The sequence below is a fragment of the Natrix helvetica genome (assembly GCF_964273705.1).
Source record: "Natrix helvetica genome assembly, chromosome: 6".
NCBI classification, from domain to species: Eukaryota; Metazoa; Chordata; class Lepidosauria; order Squamata; family Natricidae; genus Natrix; species Natrix helvetica.
Genome location: NC_138553.1, coordinates 36,221,917 through 36,242,110, shown reverse-complemented (window position 1 = coordinate 36,242,110; position 20,194 = coordinate 36,221,917). Strand labels below are relative to the sequence as shown.

The following is a 20,194-nucleotide window of genomic DNA, read 5'->3' as shown; positions in this document are numbered from 1 at the left end:
TTACTTTTGGTGATTGAAGGATTTCCTCTTAAATGATTTTTTTCAATTCTTGCAATAAACACAACTTCTAAATGCATTTGTCCTTAAATCACCGGTTGATTTTTAGTTATTAGAGTTGACTAAACTTCAGATATGTAGAATTAAAGCATATTGATTTGCCAATTCCAAAATTTTCTATTCTGCTAGATGTTGAATGGTGATTGCTAGCTTTACCAGGGATATGAGCCAGAGCTTGTAGGAAACCTGGAAACTGGAGTAAAAAATATATGAAATGATGGATTATAGATGAATGAAAACAGAAGAGATGATGAGAAACTCCAAATTCAGATGGAGAAAGATGTTGATAATGACACCAAGAAAAATATATTTAAAATTAAAAGTTGAAATGTAACAATAGAAATTAAGATTTGAATAAAATAGAGAACAAAGTGTTAGAAACATAAGCATAATAAGGTTTAAAAGTGATACAAATAAAAAAGTCACATTCTTTTAGTCAGTAAGTGTTAATTATATTTTCCATATATTTATATAATACATTTTCTCATAAAAGCCAAATGTATTGGACCTGATTGCTACTATGCCACAGAAAGGACCAATGATTCATGATTTTCAAGTAAAGGAATAGAAGAGTTTTGTGTTAATCTGTTACATTTATTTACTTACTTACTCATTTTCTATGCTTCCTCTCTCAGAGGTGAGAAAATCCCAATCCCATTGATTTCAATGAAGTTTGCTCCATTGATTTCAACAGAAGCTCTCTTTATAGACAAACAGCAGCTAATATTTGCTATATTTTTACTGAACTATTTATGTTGTCTATCTTTTGGGTTGTGGTAAAATATCACAAAATGTCTTGAATTCTTCTTTTTTATTAATTTTGTCTGCATATGTGCTGAGAAAATTTGTCCCAGGAGGGACTATGTTTGGCTATTTAGAAACTATGAACGTGATATCTAAACATATTGCTGGGTCAATCAAATCAGACAAGATTTCTTAGAAATATCTTTTGATCAGGAAGACTTGCAGTTATATAACATTGGGTACCAGCTTTTGAATTCAGTGCTGCACATTTTTTTTTTTTACTTTCATTGTTTTTATTTTCCAGATTTTGTTTTTCTTATTCAGGAAGGGTTTGAGGAGAGTTCAGTTCATTTTAGGTCAGATGAAATTTTTCAGAAATCTTTTAAAAAGAAAGCTGTGGTAAGCATTTAGACAGCATTTAGATGCACACATTTGTTTTACAAATAAAGCAGGGAATTCCCGGTATAATTACCGGTTTAATGTATTTAAAAGAAATGTATTCAGTATTTTGGTTGTCAATCAAAGTCCTTGAAGGTACAAAAAGTGGGTTTGGAGGCAGCCCAAGATAGGTTGTTGTTGTCTGTCCCTGATTTAATCTATAGTGCAGATTAAGAGCATTGGTGAGTAAGTGCTTTTATTTTTATCCAGTATTTTGTACTCTTTAAGGTTTACTTTGCCGTGTAGACATCATAATCTTCAAATTTAGACTTCAATTCTTTTAAAAATATTAATTAAAAATATTTTTATAAAATAATTTTAAAACAGTGCCTCTACTTCTACATTGTGCTAAAACAACACCCAAAATCAATAAGGGTTATATTTCTAAATACAAAGACCTATTTAATTTTATGGTCTTTGGGTTAGGATTAGAAGACCTTAGAAGAAAATGTTATAGAATTCAACTATTAGTTTTAATAGTTAAAACCTTGGTTTTAGATTTTCAGATTTGCTCAGCTTTTCTTTGGATAAACATTTAGTCTAACTTGACAGTGATATAGGTGAAGATAATTCAAAAAGAAGAAGGGGACGACAGAGAATGAGGTGGCTGGATGGAGTCACCAAAGCAGTAGACGTGAGCTTAAATGGACTCCAGAGGATGGTAGAGGACAGGAAGGCCTGGAGGAATGTTGTGCATGGGGTCACGATGGGTTGGACACGACTTCGCAACTAACAACAACAACAATTCAAATAGTAGCTTAAAATAAGCTTGGAAGTGAACAAATGTGTACTTGATTAAAACTCATCAACCATATGTTAAATCTATCCAGGGAATACTAAACTTTTCAGTATGAGTTTAGTTGCATTTGGCAAAATGAGAATTCTTAGGGTTTTCACATTTGTTTACACCCACTCTATTTTAGCTGTCCTGTCTGCTTTCCCTGTGACCTTAATGCTAATAATAATAATGAAAAATAGGAAAGGCAACATGTGGCCAATTAGGGTCATTACTATTGAAAAACAGACTGCAGGTTTCCCTTAGTTGGAAATCATTTGCAGAAATTAATATCCTTCCAAGGATCATGGACTTGTATATAAGTAATCCTGAAGTTATGACAATTGGGAATGGAATTTCCGTCACCAAGCAATGCAATCGTGAAGCATAAGATAACTAAAATAAATCTTTAAAAATCTGAGTCTATAAGAAATAACAAAGCAGATGTGGAAACATGGTTAAGATGGCCCAGTAACTGAACTTACAGCTAGCTAGTATCTTACAACTTGTAGTTTTGGGATTCCTCATAATCCAAATTCTTTAGAATAATTATTAGCTTTTACTATTGTTCTGGGCTGCTTCTTATCATCCTGTATTACAGTCTCTCCTACTATATGTTTTATCACCACACCTGCATATTATTATTTATGATCTCAGACCAACAAACACAACTACCAAATCATTTAAAATACAAGAATTTCCCATGCTAGCTAGAGAATTAGGTCTTAAAACTGCCAAGGAATGATACCCCCTGGTCTAGATTGATATACACACATGTAAAAATACACATACCCATATCCGCTTTCAATCTTATTAAATTTTATTACAATGTGAAATATTTAATTTTTCAAGTTACAAAAATAAGATACTTCTTTTAAAGCTCTGGATTTTACGGATATTTGTATATATTTGTATATTTTTCTCCTAAATAAATTATTAGAAATCCCAAAATATGTGTTCTTTAACAATTTATCTTTAAGGAAAAATTGCTCTTTGGAGAAGAGCATGCTGTTTAATTTAAAGCAAATACAGTATTCCAATAAGTGCAAGTTGTCTAGCTCTGATTTCTAGTTTTTGCAAGAAGATAAAAAGTGCCATTTGAACTAATATGAAAAAATATTGTAGTGCACACAAGTTGCAGAAATTCAGATTTAAAAAAAAAACCTTGAATAAGCCATAATGATTTAGTGGGCAAATAATGTCTGTTCAAACCAGAAATATACTATGTAATGGCTAACAATAAAAAAAGCTAATGTCTTCCAAAGACCTTTAGCAGTCTCCATTTTCCCCAATTAAGTGCCCAGTCCATTACTTTTAGAATTACCAGTTGAAAAATACTGCTATAGTTTAAGAAGTACAAGAAAGCAGACAAAAAAAGGTAGACTTGTGTCAGCTTCTGTGTTTATAGGATTAGGCTTCTACTTTCTAAGTGCAGCCTCACTAGATAGACTACAGTAGACCAGGAAACAACCCTGCAGGAATATTAAAACTGTTTTCATTCAGATTGGCTATAATAATAGAATCTTCCTATTGCACTGTACTTCCTCTTCCTTCTTATACTCCAGTGATTTAAGGAGGTGTCTGCCTGATCTGATTCTGAATATTATGTTGTTTCTCAGAGCTTAAAAATGTACCCTTTGTGAGAGTAACAGTTGTTATATATTTCCTTACTCTGGGTAAAAGAATGACAGCTCTGCCAGTGGTGGAGGATATTCCATTGGTGGGGTATCCAAAAGGAGATTGCCCTAGTTGGGAAGTCCCATCTTGCCAAGGAACATTGAAATCAATGAATGAGGGACTACTTTTTTGCTTGATTTTCTATAATTTCAGGTTGCAAAGTAATCAAGAATATCTAAGTCCGTGATGGCGAACCTATGGCATGTGTGCCACAGGTGGCATGGAGAGCCATTTGTCGGGGCATGCAAAGCGTTGCCTGTCAGCGGGCCAGCGCACTGGCTAGCTAACTTTGGCTTTCTTTTTGAGGCCATTTTTCACCCTCCAAGGCTTCAGGAGTGCGAAAAACCGGCCCTACGGGCAAACTGGAAGTTTGGGAACGTACTTCCGGTTTGCTCGTAAGGCCGGTTTTAGCCCTCTGGAGCCTTCAGGGAAGGCTCCTGAAGGTCCCTGAAGGCTCCGGAGGACTAAAACTGGCCCTACAAGCAAACTGGAAGTCCATTCCCGAACTTCCGGTTTGCCCATAGAGCCAGTTTTTCGCGGTCCAGAGGCTTCAGGGAAGCTCCTGAAGCCTCTGGAGGGCCTTCGGGGTGGATGCTGTTTTTGCCCTTTCCAGGTTCCTATAAAGCCTCTGGAGCCTGGGGAGGGCAAAAAAAGCACAACAAAAATGGGGAGAGCGCTGGTCGTGTGCGTATGCACGCTGGGGTCGTGCTCATAGCATTATGGGTGTGGCACACCCATGCATGATCCCCCTACTCTCCCCCCCATTTTTGGCACGCGAGCCAGAAAAGGTTCGTCAGCACTGATCTAAGTGATCACAGTCATTTAGACTTCAGTTTAAAGGGCTGCTTTTTAATGCTACATCAGTTATTTAGGAAAACATATAATATGTACATGATGTTATATGTTATAATCTGGATTATAATCTGGATGATTATTCATTATTCATTATATTTATTTATAAAATTTACCCCAAGGTAACTCTGAGTGGCTTACAATCATAAAAGGTAAAAATGACATTAAACCATAAATAAGTTAGTACAAAAAGTCAAACACTGCAGTGTAATTAAAATATGGGAAGGCCAGGAGCAGGATGGAGGGGGCGTAGGATCTGTTGTTAATAGATCAACCACTTCCACTGTGATGCACCCTCATTGGAACCCCAAGCTAACTAGGCTGGAACCAGGTCTTTAGGTCCTCATGGAAGGTCAGAAGGGCTAGAGCCAACCTCACTCCAGGAAGCAAGATATTCCAGTGGGCAAGTGCTATGGCAGAGAAGGCCCCTCTTGTGGACCCCAGCAGCCAGAATAATCAGATTGACACGGCCTACAACATGCCTCATCTGCTGAACTGGCATGCATTACAAAGACCTGACTGAGGAGAAGAGATGGCTAGTCTTCCCCTACTTTTTTAGAATACTCCATGTTGCAGCTAGGCTAAAGTTGGATAGGAAGGTGATATGGATTCAGTCTCTAGTTTGAAGTTCCATCTAATCTTTGGAAAAATTGTAAATGCTTGTAGGTGCTCCATTTTAGTGGCTGGGATAGTGAAGAGGATACACCTGCTCACTGTATAACAGTGTCTTTTTCTGAGCTACCTGAGGTGGTCTGTGCTATAGCATTGGATTTCCCTGGACTCTGTTTTGGGATATTTCAGGGTTCATATTAAGGATGTGTTTGAATATACATAGAAATTTGTGGGTAGCTAACTAATAGTTGCAAATTACAGAAATCGTGATCCAATCAAAAAAGTAGGAAGGTTTGATACTGATCTCTAAAATCCTAGTCAAGATAGAGCCTAACTGCTAGTGTACCTTTTCCACAATAAACCTGCCTGTCTCCTCAGATCAACTTGAGAAACTCTTTTGAAGATAAGATCTGTAGGTTTGTCTATCCAGTACATAGGAAATGGCTCTTATTGATGTCCTCCTTCAGTAGCACACATTCTCTAAGGATTACGCTTGTCCCCATCACAAAGATATTGGTGAAAACATTTCATTTCTGTCAGACTTTTAATTGTTAATTTATTTTAATTTAATGCTTGCTTTTTCCAGATTTTAATTATATTATTTCAAATAAACGTTTATATTTGTATTGTTGAAAACTTATTTTATTGCTAAAGGGATAGACTAGTGTAGAAATCAATCAATCAATCAATCAATCAATCAATCAGTGCTTTTCCTCTTTCCATTCAATGTTTTTTGAGGAAACATGTAGTGCATGAAGGAAGTATCAGTGGACAAAATTGTAGAGTTCATGGGTGTTGAATTAATTTGGAATAAACTCTTGGAAAGTTAATAGGAAACCAAATGTCCCCTCATGTTAGAGCTGACATTCCAAATTCAGTTGCTGTACTCTGATGGTAAAAATAAAATAAGAAACTGCTTCTATTGTGCATTAAATCAACATGACTCCTTCTCCTTATCAACTCTTAACCAGGTTTTATTTTGTAGTACAGGTTTGAGGAGAAAAAAGAATAGTTTCTGATGACAGTAATAACAGCTTCCAATACTCATCTTATAGAAAACAACTGCATCCACTATGTAAATTATTTTGAATGTGGACCTGCTTATACCCCTATCTCTCAATTTTGTGATGAGTATAAAGTAACTATGGGCTACAGATTGTTTCTGAATGAGGATCAAATCACATGGAAACCAAAACAAATACCATGTTGAATGTTCTGTTCAGTGTTTATTGTATGAATTGGCTCAACAATTGAACCAACTTTGTGCCCAATATTCCAAATTTTAATTTCATTATGAAAAAAGTATTTTTCTTTTTCATTTTCAGAATGTATTTTTAGAATGACTTTGAGATCTATTACTGATAGCAAAGGATGCTTTTGCATTTGTTACAGGGTTCTCCATGACTCTGCAGCCTGATTGTTTTCAAAAAGAATATGTTTTCTCACTTCACTTGGAATTTGAGGGTCCAGTAAAAAGAGGCTTCAGTCAGTTGAGGAGAAAAGTTAGGACACTGACATATATTCTGCAATGACTTTGTAAAGAAGGTAAGTGACATAATTCCAGCGCACCTATCTTTTTCCATCAAATTTGTCACTTGCCAAGATACCAGTGGTGGGATACGACCAATACGGGCCTACCAGTGCTTGCTGGTATCATTCTGGTATGGTGCTCTGGAGGGCCCGCCCGCCCACCGCCCTTACCTGTATTTGAGTCGATCGGGGCTTTCACAAACACGCACAGAGCGTACGGCACCTGTGTGACGCTTTGCCGAGCAGCTGGAGCGTTGCGGGCAGTAAGTATGCATGTGCCCAATGCGCGTGTGCTACACGCGTGCACATGGTGGATGCCCGGCCCCGTTGCACTGTAGCGGTTGCAACGGGATCTGGAACCCACCACTGCAGATACGATCTGTAGGATATCTCTAAAGGCCAGCCATCTTTAATTTTTTGCAGCAAAAGCAAAACTTCAGGTATTTGAAATATTATTTGATACAGTTTCCACCTCTACAGTTTATAATATACACTTTCCACATCTATTCTTTTTTTTTCTACCCTGCATTAATTCCTTCTCATAATGTTGATATAGTATGATGTTTTCAGTTTTCATTTTAAAATAAAATTAACATTTATTTCAATGTAGAGTCATAAACTTTTTGTCCTCAGTTTAGCTGTGCTCCAATATTGCTAGAAAATATGGATTTTTTAAAAAAAAAACAGTTTTGTACCTTGAGAAAAAGGCTGAAAGGAGCTTTGTCTGGAATGCTTTAAAGTGATACAAAAATGCTTTATGGAGGTAAATCACACCATACACATATTCTAACTGACCTGTTAACTAAGGTCGTTATCAATATTTTTAATAACATATAATTTTATACTTGTTTATATTGAATACCACTTCCAATTTTAAGCATGTTCCTTCACTTGTAAAATGCTACTCTGGAACTGTAACATGTACCCTTTATATCTAATTGCTGTAGATAATTTGGAACCTTGAACGAAGTTGTCCCTAGCTTCTGAGTTTACATGTTTTGTTTATCCTTCTTATGATTCAATCTATTTACAATATTTCTAATACAAACCTTTCATTAACTATAAGAAGGTATCTTTTCTTCCTCCATAATTGCTAGATTTGATACCAATATGAATGAATGAATATATGAGCAACAATATCGTATATTATAATGCTGAATTTGTTGTCAAAAAGGATGCTTGAAGCTTCTGTCGTATCTTGATTCAGTGATACTCTAATAGAGAGATCTAAAAGTACTTTCTGGTTTGGAATGCACATGGCATATGAATTAGACTCAATTTAGGTAATTACAGTGGTCAGATGAGAACACCATAAGATGACCATACTATAATAAGATTGAATCACCTTTGATTTGTTTTTCTCAGCTTTTTATGTATGATATGCAGATTAGAGGTACTGCTATTCAGCATCTAGTAAAGTTCCCCATGATGAACAAAATTATCATAGAAATCAGTGTTACTGTCATATTAGCAAAGTATATTTTATTAGCAATTGGTATGGTAGTCTATTCTGAATAATTTTCAACTAAAATTTTACATGGTTTTGTGATATAGGCTAGATGTTGTCAAATCATTTATCTGATCATTTAATAACATTTAGTAATGTTATAAAAAGAACTATTCCTTTGTGTTACATATGTAATTATATGTCATGAAAGAACATTGTTTGACTAAATGAGCTATAAAGCTCTACTTCTATTAAAACCATAATATTATATATAATATATATAAATAAACAATGTTCTAGATTTGTAAAAATCTAGCCCTATGCATTTAGGCTTCTATACCTCAGATTTTCCATATTAACCCATGGACAGAGAGGTAGAGGAGCTGCATGTTCTTAGGGATGGGTCAGAGTTGCAGGATTTTTGTGCTTTAAAGATGTGACATGTTTTCTTAGTAAACAATGAGTAATGGAGAATAAATAAGGTGAATTCAAGAAAGTGGTCTTGCAATAATTTCAGGTAGCAATATGAAATCACACAGAATTAAACATATTCTTGGAACACTTTTAGATGAGAATTTGAAACCAGACAGAATGAAACATGAAATATCTTCCACCTCCTTGTTTCAGTGAAGAGTTCATGATTACTAGCCACCTTGATTCAATAGATGCTAATATATTTCAGCCCCAAATATGATAATCAGTCAGTTCATTAGGTATCAAACTAATTTATCTGCAAACTCTCTTTGAGCCCAGTCCAATATTTTCCTATCATTTATTCTTTGTCAGTCTACATTTGCCTTTGCCAATTAAAAAATCACCATAATATAGCTGCTGATTGGCCTCTGAATTTTGAAAATAATTTCTTTCCTCATTTTATTTTTGTCTTTTATTTTTCCTTGATTAGTTATATGAAATACATTAAATAGCTTCAAAGAAATAAACCTTTGACACTCAGCAAAAGTCCCATATTCAGGAAAAAAAATAGGCTAGTCTTATTTACAAACAAAAAAAAGTATATTGCTTAAAGATTTGGCCATTGCCTCATTGATAATTTTCTGAAACTATTTTTTTTTTTTTAAAAAAAGATAATGGCACAGTTACTGTTAAAAAGCATCTAGTTGGAGGTGAACTTGTGTGAAATTTTCTATGCCACAGCTATTTTAAGCTTGGCTGATTGGCTGGCTTCTGTCATGATCTAGTCATTTTGCCACACTGATTGGCATATTGATTGCATTATAAATGTCAATCCTTTTGCAGAGAAACAAAGCTGATGTGCTGTTCTTGAAGCTATGCTCTGAATTCAGCCAACAAAATCTCTGACTTTCCAACCATTCCATTATAATGTCCAAGAGATTTGTTGCCAAAATGGCTGTGATTCTTAATCTTAAAAAGTTGGTTAGAATGTTGTATTTTTATTTAACATAGAAATTAGGTATAGAACAGACCACATGATTCTAAATAGCAGTACAAACAGAATATCTATATATCTATATCTCATCTATACCATCATCTATCTATATCTCTATTGTGCTGAGTGACACAGTGGTTAGAATGCAGTATTGCAGGCTAATCCTGTTAACTGCTGATTGCCAGCATTTTGGCAGTTTGAATATCACGAGGCTCAAGGCTGACTCAATCTTCCATCCTCCCGAGGTTGGTAAAATGAGGGCCAGATTGGGGGCAATATGGTGACTGTATTATTATGTGACGTAAAAATAGAAAATCTGAAAAATCTGTAGATGAGAATTTTGAAATATCATGGGAGATCTCAGGAGTAAGATCAGTGAATTATGGTAAAATTATATAGTGGTATTCAGCATCAAAGAAACTAAACTTAATTTTTGCAAAGTAATAGTGATGATATAGGAATGTAAATACAGTGGTGCAGTTTGAAACCATAAGTTCTTCCAAAAGTTAAACTAAGCACCCTCTAAAATGCTAGGTGGGAAAAAACAATTTTAGTGAGACATTAATTTAGGTATGAAATTTAAACCTAATTAGATTTTAATAAATCTAATTAAAATTAGATTTATGCTGACTTGGGCTGGTCAACTCACACACCAGATGTAAATGTAATATATCTCAAACTTGAAAATCCTAAAGATTAACAGTTTGATGGTATTTAGTGTTTGGTAGTGTAAGTGTATTTTGGCAAATGTTTTTCCTGCATATGGGAAAAAAATATTTCATAAGTTTTACAACAAAAATATGATCCAAAAGAAGCTCTATGATTGGAATTCTTCATTAGTTTATGTAAGCATTTAAATTCAAGTTCCTTGCTCTAAGACAGTGGTTCTCAACCTGTAGGTCGGGACCCCTTTGGGGGTTGAACGACCCTTTCACAGGGGTCGCCTAAGGCCATTGGAAAACACATATTTTTGAAAAAATATGGAAAACATAAAATAATCTTATGGTTGGGGGTCACCACAACATGAGGAACTGTATTAAAGGGTCGTGGCATTAGGAAGGTACTCCCAGAGCAGTATCCTACCTCCATACTTTGGAAGCCGCAACGGAGGACGGATGCCGCTCTGGGAGTATGCCCTATGGTTGTATGATCTGCAGCCCACAACTATAGAGCGTACTTCTAGAGCGGCATCCGTCCTCCGTGCTTTGAAAAAATACCCAAAGAAAAGCCGCTGCGCAACCCCCCCTCTCCATGCAGAGCCCCATTCACTCACCTAGGGGCATTCCGAAAGCACCGAGCCGTGGAAGGTGGAGGGCAGCGAAAAGGCGCTCGCGCTGCTTGGTGCCTTCCAGGTACTGCTAGGTCAGTCAGCGGTGCGGTGTCCGGCTGGAAAGGAGGATTGCCAGGCGGCTGCTCGTGTGCTTGATCCCCTCATGGCTGCTGTGTTGCTACTGTGACAGCGCAACACAGCCATTCGACCCTGAGGCTGTGCCCGGCTCTTCAGGAACCCAGTTGCAAGGGAGCAGCCTCCTGGCAACCCAAAAATAATAAGCCGTCCCCTTTAATAAGCGCAAGGCCATATTTTGTGGTCAAAAAAATATAAGACCCTGTCGTATTTTCGGGAAAACATGGTATATATATATTGAAATGACATGTATTTTACAACACAAATTGATCTTTTCACAGGCAAATTATCTCTTTTCTGATATAGATATTCAAATGTGCATATCAGTTGGATTTTTCATGATTTTTTTTTTATAAATGTGTGTTTGTTTGTTTCCATGTCCTGTTTCTTTATCAAACATCTTACACTAGTAGTACAGTAAAAAGCAAACAAAATATCTAACTCTGAATTTACTGGACATCAAGTACCCATAGTATATACAAAGGAACTCTAGGGTTATAAACTTTTTGGAGCAAATGGTCTGCATTCCAAATCATTGCATCCCTAGGTGAATTAATGTTTAATTGTTGACAAACACTGGAATAATAGAGATTCTTAGAGGCAGCCACTAGAAAAAAAACTATGACGAAATAATGAGTTCAAATTTCTTTCACATGTTTTGAAACAATTCAGCAGTTCTCTTGTTATATTTATATACATTTATACATTGTCATTTAAAATTATAGTAGATAATCTCATAACATTTAAAAAAATAGACAAAAAGGCATTTAACAAGAATTTAATAAAACTGTGTCTTATTTAGCTGAAACATTTGCATTTATCTCAAATAAATGTTAACAAATTCTTTCATGGTAGCATGTCTGAAAGAATAGCCTGATTTTTCTCTTTCTCTGTGGAATTCATGTTTTTTATGCGAAATGTGTTTATGAGGAATTTACAAATTATACTCATGAAAACTAAAGGAAAGTCAGTGGGGACGCTTCTCTTAGGGTTCAGTATATTAGTATATTAAAGGATGCGGTGGCTCAGTTGCTAAGATGCTGAGCTCGTCGATCACAAAGATTGGCAGTTCGGCGGTTTGAAGTCCTAGCTCTGCGTAACGAAGTGAGCTTCCGTTACTTGTCCCAGCTTCTGCCAACCTAACAGTTCGAAAGCACGTAAAATATGCAAGTAGAAAAATAGGAATCACCTTTGGTGGGAAGGTAACAGTGTTCCGTGTGCCTTCAGCGTTTAGTCATGCCACATGACCATGAAGAACATCTTTTGACAGCGCTAGTTCTTCGGCTTTGAAATGGAGATGAGCACCGCCCCCTCGAGTCGGGAATGACTAGCACATACTGTATGTGCGGGGGGAACCTTTACCTTTATATTAGTATATTAGAGTAGAATGATTCATATTTAATATCTCCATTAGGTCTTATATCCTGAATATTTGCCCTGGGGACTGGGTGGGGAATATATTTTTTAAAGAAAATAAGTTTTCCCAGTGTTGTTTTCTTGGCAGGACCTGTGAGGCACATCATAGATGTGGCCTTTTCCATGCATATAAGCCTAACAATATTGATGAAAACAGATGATATTTTCTAAATATGTGGAGAAACCCTCTAATAACATGAATGCTTGGTTTAATTACCTATATTTCATTTGAAGCTGGGAATTATGTACATGAATGTTGACAATGTAACATTTTATAATATGTAATTCTGGTAAACAGTTTGATATTTAACGTAAAAACAAGTAAGTCTCATTTATACAGCATAAATTAGTAGTTCCTTAGAAAAGGAGACCTTATATGCCATTCTTACAAGTGTTTTGTTTTAACATTTTACAATGTATTTTACAAAAATTATGCTAGTTCCACCATTTTAGCAATATGCTAGAAATATCTGTTCTTCTCATCGAAAGAAATGAGAAATTAATGTTTATGTTAATTTCCATAGTATTTTTAATGAGTGAAAAACGATAACCATATTATTTCATATTGCTATATTTTTATTTAGATTATAAATCTCCACATTTACAGTATATTTTTAAATGAACATTTAAAATGTAAATGGTAATATGGGGTACAACCAGCCCAAAGAAATTGAATGCATAAAAGAATCAATGTTCTGATGAATAATTATTTAATAAATGATATAATGTTTTATGTATTGTGATCATATTGACATATAGTCACTATTTTTCTGTGCTATTTTTGTACCTATTCATTTTTTATTTTAATAATTCCAGAAATAAAGCATTAGATATGAGTTAGAGAAGAGTCAGGTTTTTTAAAAAAACCTGGGCCAATTCCATTTGTGCAGTTTTCGTGGATTAATATTTTAAAAAAGAAAATATTTCTGTTGGGATTTGCTGGTCCAAATTCATTTTCTTTTCAGTATATGAAATGACAGTGCATTCTTGATGTCCCAATATTAATTTGTCAGGCAAGCATGTATATTCATTTGCCAAACATCAACCATTTGGGGGGATTTCTATTAGCTTGTCTCAAACTGCAGGCAAGCTAAATTTCTCTAACAGGCATCAATTCGATGTATTAAATGCCGGTTCTGCCCTGGAAGACATATTGATTTTTTTTTCTCAGCAAAGTGACAAATACCATTTTCATGACCATAATAGAGATTGATTACAATTTTATAGAACACAGGGGGAGTTGATCTTGATGAGACAGCTTGAGGGCATATCAAAATTGAAGAAAATCATTTGGATTAATAAAGAAATTAATTAATTCATGGGCTGCTGATAAAGCTGAAGCATTGTAGAGACAATGGAAACTACAGCATGGTCATTCATGAATACTGATGTGACTAAAAATTTAGGACAATTTTAAAGATAATATTGCTTAACTCTTATTTATTTTTCTAATTTAAAAATGCTATATTCTGAAATATTTGCTTGTTTTAATGTGGCATGAACTTTCCAAGGCAATAATGCAGATGAAACAAGAGGACATACAGACACAAACATAGATATTATTGCACATAAACTATATATCATGACTATGATCTGCATCCAGAACATTTTCTCCGTCCTTTATCCCCATATATCTATGGATAGCTTCTCAGTTGAGTTATATCTGTTGTTCTCAGTGTTTATTCTCATTATTTTTATTTTATCATGTATCTATCTGTCTTTCTGTCCATCTATCCATCATCTCTATCATCTGTCAGGTTGGGCTAGTGAGAGTGACTGGCTTAAAATCACTCTGTGGCTTTCATGTCTATAGAGCAAGGCTGTCAAACTCCAGGCCCATGGGCCAGATGTGTCGCACACTGGCCACCCCGCACCAGTTTAATGAAGGGGGGGGGGAAGTCCTGATATGTCACATGACACCATGACGACGTGAGTTTGACACCTCTGCTATAGAGTACTAGAACTCACAATCCTGGTTTTTAGACTAGCACTTTTGCTACTATATCAAACTATCACAAATTTACAAATTTTTTGCATTACATGGACAAGTGATTTAGCATTACAATTTATAATTCCTGTGAGTTCAAGCATTTTTCCAACCCCTCAGAATTGCAGCACCACACAGTTCAAAGTAGCAATATAGTTTATCACATTTTTCCATATCCCAGATGATTAATCTTAAACATACTTAGTGAAAATTAATAACATTTTTGGAGTTGCTAAAATCCCCAATTCCAAATTAAAATCAGCCAGAGTTATTCTATAGGTTGAAGAATGGAAATTGCAGTTACTCTAAAATGGAAGCAACAGTGTGGATAAACAGGTTACAAGAAGAGGGAGGAGACTGTTCCGAGGTTGGGCTCATTCTTTTTGAATGCAAAGTGTGAACTGGTCCAAGTGCACCAAAAACAGAAATTTAGAATGTTAATACATGTCCACATTTTCACACAAGTTCATCCAAAATAATGTTGCTTCCCTCCACCCTCCAGGCCTCATTGGTTAATTGAAAAACTCTCTAAATGGTATTAGATTTGCCTTTCTGTGAACAAAATAACCTTTTTCCTTATTAGAGGGAATCCAACAGAAGCTTCTTGTTGAATAAAAGGAACAGTGTAATCTGAGCATCATTTCTCAACCTTTGAAGAAGTGGTCTTGTTAACAGACCATATTAATGGGGTAATCATAGTGGTTTATATGCTGTGCATGTGGCTTGATGAAAAACTACAAATGTGACATATGGAACATACATATTAAGCATACATGGTTACAGGAGATTGAGGATAAAAAAAAATACTGAAGAAACTTACTGTCACTGCAGTAAACCAGTGCTGTTTAGATATCTACTGAAATAAGGCTAGCTCTCTCTGGATTATAATCATATGTTTGGTATCATTTTCAAAAATTCAAATTCAATGGGAAATAAAATACAGGTAATCAAATTTCACTGGGTAGTTTTATAATGACATTCTTTGGTTAGAAGAATAATGTCTACAAAACATCATGACAACTAGATAACAATAATTTCACATTGGTTTTAGAATCAAATAATGTTTCAGTGAATGAAAAGTATTCATTGCTAAATTCAATTTTATTGTTATTTATTAATAAAAGCAGCTGAGATACTTTTTTACAATCAGAATACGCCCTCTTCTTATTTAGTGACCACAATCACTTCCAGCAACTTGGCTGTTAACCAAAAGATCCATACGTGAACACATGACAGAGAGAAAAGAAAGATCACTGGTTGTTGCCATCTGATAGAGATAAATTTCTCTGGTATTTCTCCTGTGCCTGACATGTTTTTTTTTAATCTTTCCTCACCTCACAGAGCACAGAGATTGCTTAAACAAGCTGTTACTTCCTGTGTTGCTTTTCTCCATAGCTTAGTAAATCCCTAAAAATGCAAGTTAACATGTTCAGCACTGTGAATTAATTAGTGAGAACCTTCCAGCAGCAGACAATGCTGCCTGAAACTGACAAGACCGTAATCAGTTTTGCACTGAAGGCTTTTATTGTCAGGCACAAAATCTGGTTGTAAATAGGAGCATTGAATGGAAAATTATTTTTATTATCATTTATTACTATTATAATTGTGAATGGCTAAGCTAGGTAGTTGCTAAATATATATGAAGTGTGATACACAATGAATTTAAAAGCTGTTTTAAAATCTGGTTAAGAAGAATTTAGTTTTTAGAACACAGAATCAAAGGCCTGAAAGGCACCTAGGATTTCTTATTTTTGAAAACCTCTAGTAGTAGAACACATACAACTTCAGGAGATAAGTTGTTCCATTGATAAATTGTTCTTCAGGAACCTTTTCCTTAGTTTTAGGTTGGGTTGGGTTCCATTCTTATTAGTTCTTGTCCTGCCTTTTGGTGCTTTGGGGAATAAGTCAGTCTCCTCTTCTCTGACAACCCCCCCCCCCCAAAGTACTGGAAGACAGCTATCATACCACCCCTAATCCTTAGACTAAACATATATAGTTTCTTGAACCGTTCATCATATGATTTAGCCTCCAGATACATCATCATCATTGTTTCTCTTCTTTGCACACTTTCTAGGAACTTTTTTGTATCATGGGAATTAGAACTGGATGCAGTATTCCAAGTGTGGCCTTACTAATGCGGTAGAAAGCAATACTATCAATTCTTGTGATGTTGATGCTATCCCTCTGTTGATACTACCTAGGACTGTATTGGCTTTTTTGGCAGCTGCAGTACACTGTTGGCTCATACTGGTCCCCTATGACACCTAGATTCCTATCACAGGTAGCACTATTGAACCAGGTACTGCCTATTCTATACTTCTGCATCCTGAGTGCAGGTTCTTATTTTTCTCACCACTGAACTGCAGTTTGTTGGATAGGACCCAATAGTCAAGTCTGTCAAGATCCTTCTGAATCTTGAGTCTATCTTCCAAAGTGGTACAATTCTCCCCACCTTGATGTCATCTGCTAATTTGATGAGTTCCTCCATGTAGATGTCATTCTATTGAGGGCTACAAGCTGGGTGTGGTCAGCCAGCTGTGAATCCATCTGTTGATGATGCTGTCTAACCAACATTGCTCTTACTTATCAAGTAATAGGGTGTGATCTATTCTGTCAAATGCCTTACTAAAATAAGGCATTTGATGTTGACATATACTATGTCCACATAATTTCCCTGATCCACTAATTTAATCACTTTATCAAAGAAGGCAATAAGAATTAACTGATACAATCTGTTTTAACAAACTGGCTTCTAATAATCACTTTGTTCATTTCTAGGTCCTCATAAATCCGTTGCTTGATTATCTTTTACAGGATTTCCCCAGATATTGATGTCAAGCTGATTGGTCTATAATTTCCTGTATTCATTCCTTTCCCCTTTTTGTAGATTGACACCACATCAGCTTTTTCTTAGTCTTCTGGTATGTCTTCTCTGTCCCCTAATTCTTTATTTAAATGCTTACTATTTCCAGAACAGACACATTTGTTTATAAAAACTAAATACTACATGATGCGCATTAATTTCCCATGTTTAATTTGGCATTTTGTGCCTTGAACCAGATAGGTTGATTCCTGGTTAAAATTTAAATATACTTTTAAATATAAAATTGCAATGCATTCCTTAATTATTTTTTAAAACTATGGATGTAATTATACTAAGCATTCTGCCCAATTTTCAAATCACTCCCCATCTGTGATAAAATGCAGTAATAAAGTTAGTTTTATACATTTTATTATAGATTTGGGGGTTTTAAGGACTTTTACAGAAATTGTTTAAGATCACATTTTCGAACTAAATTTCCCTAAACAGTGGCAGCTTTTGCAACTCTTTTATATGATTTGATTCTACAAATTGCTAACTATTTGTTGTATTTATGCTTCGTAACTATAAATCAAGTTTGTGTGAATGTAATTTTGAGCAATTAATGTTGTGATTACATGTTAAAATAATCCATTCCCCACCTCATTTATTTATGATTTATATGCTGCATTGAAAGGTTGGCCATGTGGTTACTGAATATTTAAACACCTGAATCCTGTAATAGGGGAAGGGTCTCACAACTGCCTCTTTAGACTTATTTAACTTGAACCAATTACTAGCCGAAGATAAACTATTCAAGGACTTGCATTTGCAAACAGTAGATAACAGGGAAATCAAACGTATCAGCTGAATACAGATCTATAAAGAGATTGTTCGGTCAACTAAAAAAAATAATCTATTGGATTGCAGATATCACTCCCTTTTTCCAATAGGGTAACAAGAGCAGCTGCTGTTGCCATATTAGTGTAAAAGAAAATATGGGATGAAATGAAGAAATACATACTGCAATTTGATTTGTGTCTAACCAGTTTCAAGTTCCATAAACTGGTTAGACAGTTTAGTTACCTTAGGGTTATGGATAAGAAGTCAAGTCAGTTTGTATGTGGTTTATTTATTAATGTATTTATGTCCTATGTTTTCCCTGAGTGCACAAGTTTAAATCCAATAACAAATATCTTTTGAGGTAGATTGTGAAATACTAAAGTCAGGTGAAGATGAGTAGGATTAGAACATTCACCTTCCCATTTCGTGGTGTTGTGTTGTGTTGTGTTATGTTATATTTTTATTGTATTACATTACAGTTCATTATTATAATATTTATTGTATTATATTTATTATATTATATTATGCTACACTACACTATACAGTGGCTTGCAATACAGTGTACCACCTAAATACAGGTACATTTTTTTATTAAACAACATAGTATTAGGGACAGATGGATAGCAAATTAGAAACCACAAAATTGGTTACAGCTTAATTCATGGTTTAAAAAAAAGTTCAGATTAGGACTGAATAAATGCTACCAAATTCAGCTTAGGTCCTGAGTTTCACTTGAAAATACAAATAGTGTAATTTTATTTCTTTTAAAAACTGGAAAGGGTAACATTCAGAGATGTCCTGAGAAAAAGAATAGAAATAAGTGAAAAGGTTTTGGAATTATTGCCTGTTGTATTCTTATTTTTTTAAAAGGCAAATAATAGACATTTTGATCTGTGCATAAATATTTACAGTTTTCTGACAGATTGTGTCTGTACAGGGATTGTTAAAAACTGACCTTTAAAATTTAGGGTTGTTAAAAAATAATCCCTTAATATTTGGCAGGCATCTTTAAAAACATAACACATATTGTTGGTATTTTTGGAAAAACAATCTGCTAAATTACACCCTGAATTCTGATCCAGATTTACAAATGTCTCATTAAAACCATCATCTCAATTACCCTGATTAAAGTTTAGTAAGTTTCAGTGGTTTTTTATTTTGAGATCTAACCCAGAGAAACTACCCACAGCGTATAATTAGTTTATGATTTTCATTGTTTTAGAAGGATAATTCCTACTGAACATAGTGGAATCTTCTTCCTATAAACATCTATCAGTCGAGGCACACTGGCAGAATGGTGTGTTTGTGTGTTTGTAGAAAATTCCATTTTTCCATCATTACTAATACCATATCAACACAATTGATTATAGCATTTAAAAAATCACTTTACAATCACACAGACTAGAAAGTAAATATGAATGTTCAGAGCGATAATACCATGAAAGACTGACTTGGATATTGCAACAAAATTGAGATGGGTCAAACTTATGCAGTTACCCAATGATATTATTACTGAAATACTGGCAGGTATGCTATGATGGAAAATGTTAATAGATGAATATAGTTCCTAAGGGACAATGATACAAAGACTTTTGTATTTTAATTTTTTACTAAACAATTTGTAAAATTTGATTTAAGGGACAAAAATGTTGCATGATTAAAGAGGTTTGCTCTAATTTACCATTTTGTTTTTAAAAGAAAATACATACTTTTGAGACACCTTTTGTGCAAGCAAGTCTTTACTGCATGAGTAGCTATTTTTCCTTCCAGATGGATTTCCTGTAGGTTTGACTGCAGAATAGCAGGTGTACCATTCCAAAGTGTCTTTACAAGTGGCACAGCAGGATCTCTGCCGTACATCCACAGGAGACTGCTCATCTGTTTAATCCTTATATTTTAGTCAACCTTCCTTATTATGTGTGCAGGGCTCTGACGCTCAGCTGGATTTTGACACTCAGAATGAATTGATGGAGCTCTTTGATCTTTCCAGTGTATTGCATCTGTTTCATCTTTCATCTTAATGCATTCTCTTTCTCCACTCTTTATTTTAGCTTTATTTTTCCATATGAATTCATCAATTTTATTTGTTCTGCTTTATCTCACAACTAATCATTTGATATGTATGCAGTTTAAAAATATACAAGATGACTAAAAATGTAAGTTTGTTGAGAATAAACATTTTACAGGAGCCAAACATTTACAT

General features: G+C 34.9%; 1 long non-coding RNA gene across 1 annotated transcript in view; it reads left to right on the top strand.

Annotated features, from left to right (window-relative positions):
• LOC309394757 overlaps positions 1–6,694 on the top strand; it is a 41,263-nt gene extending 34,569 nt beyond the window's left edge. Inside the window, exon 3 of the long non-coding RNA XR_014175785.1 lies at positions 6,548–6,694. This is a non-coding gene — a long non-coding RNA (uncharacterized lncRNA). The remainder of the gene's footprint in view (positions 1–6,547) is intronic.
• Positions 6,695–20,194: the final 13,500 nt, after the last annotated feature.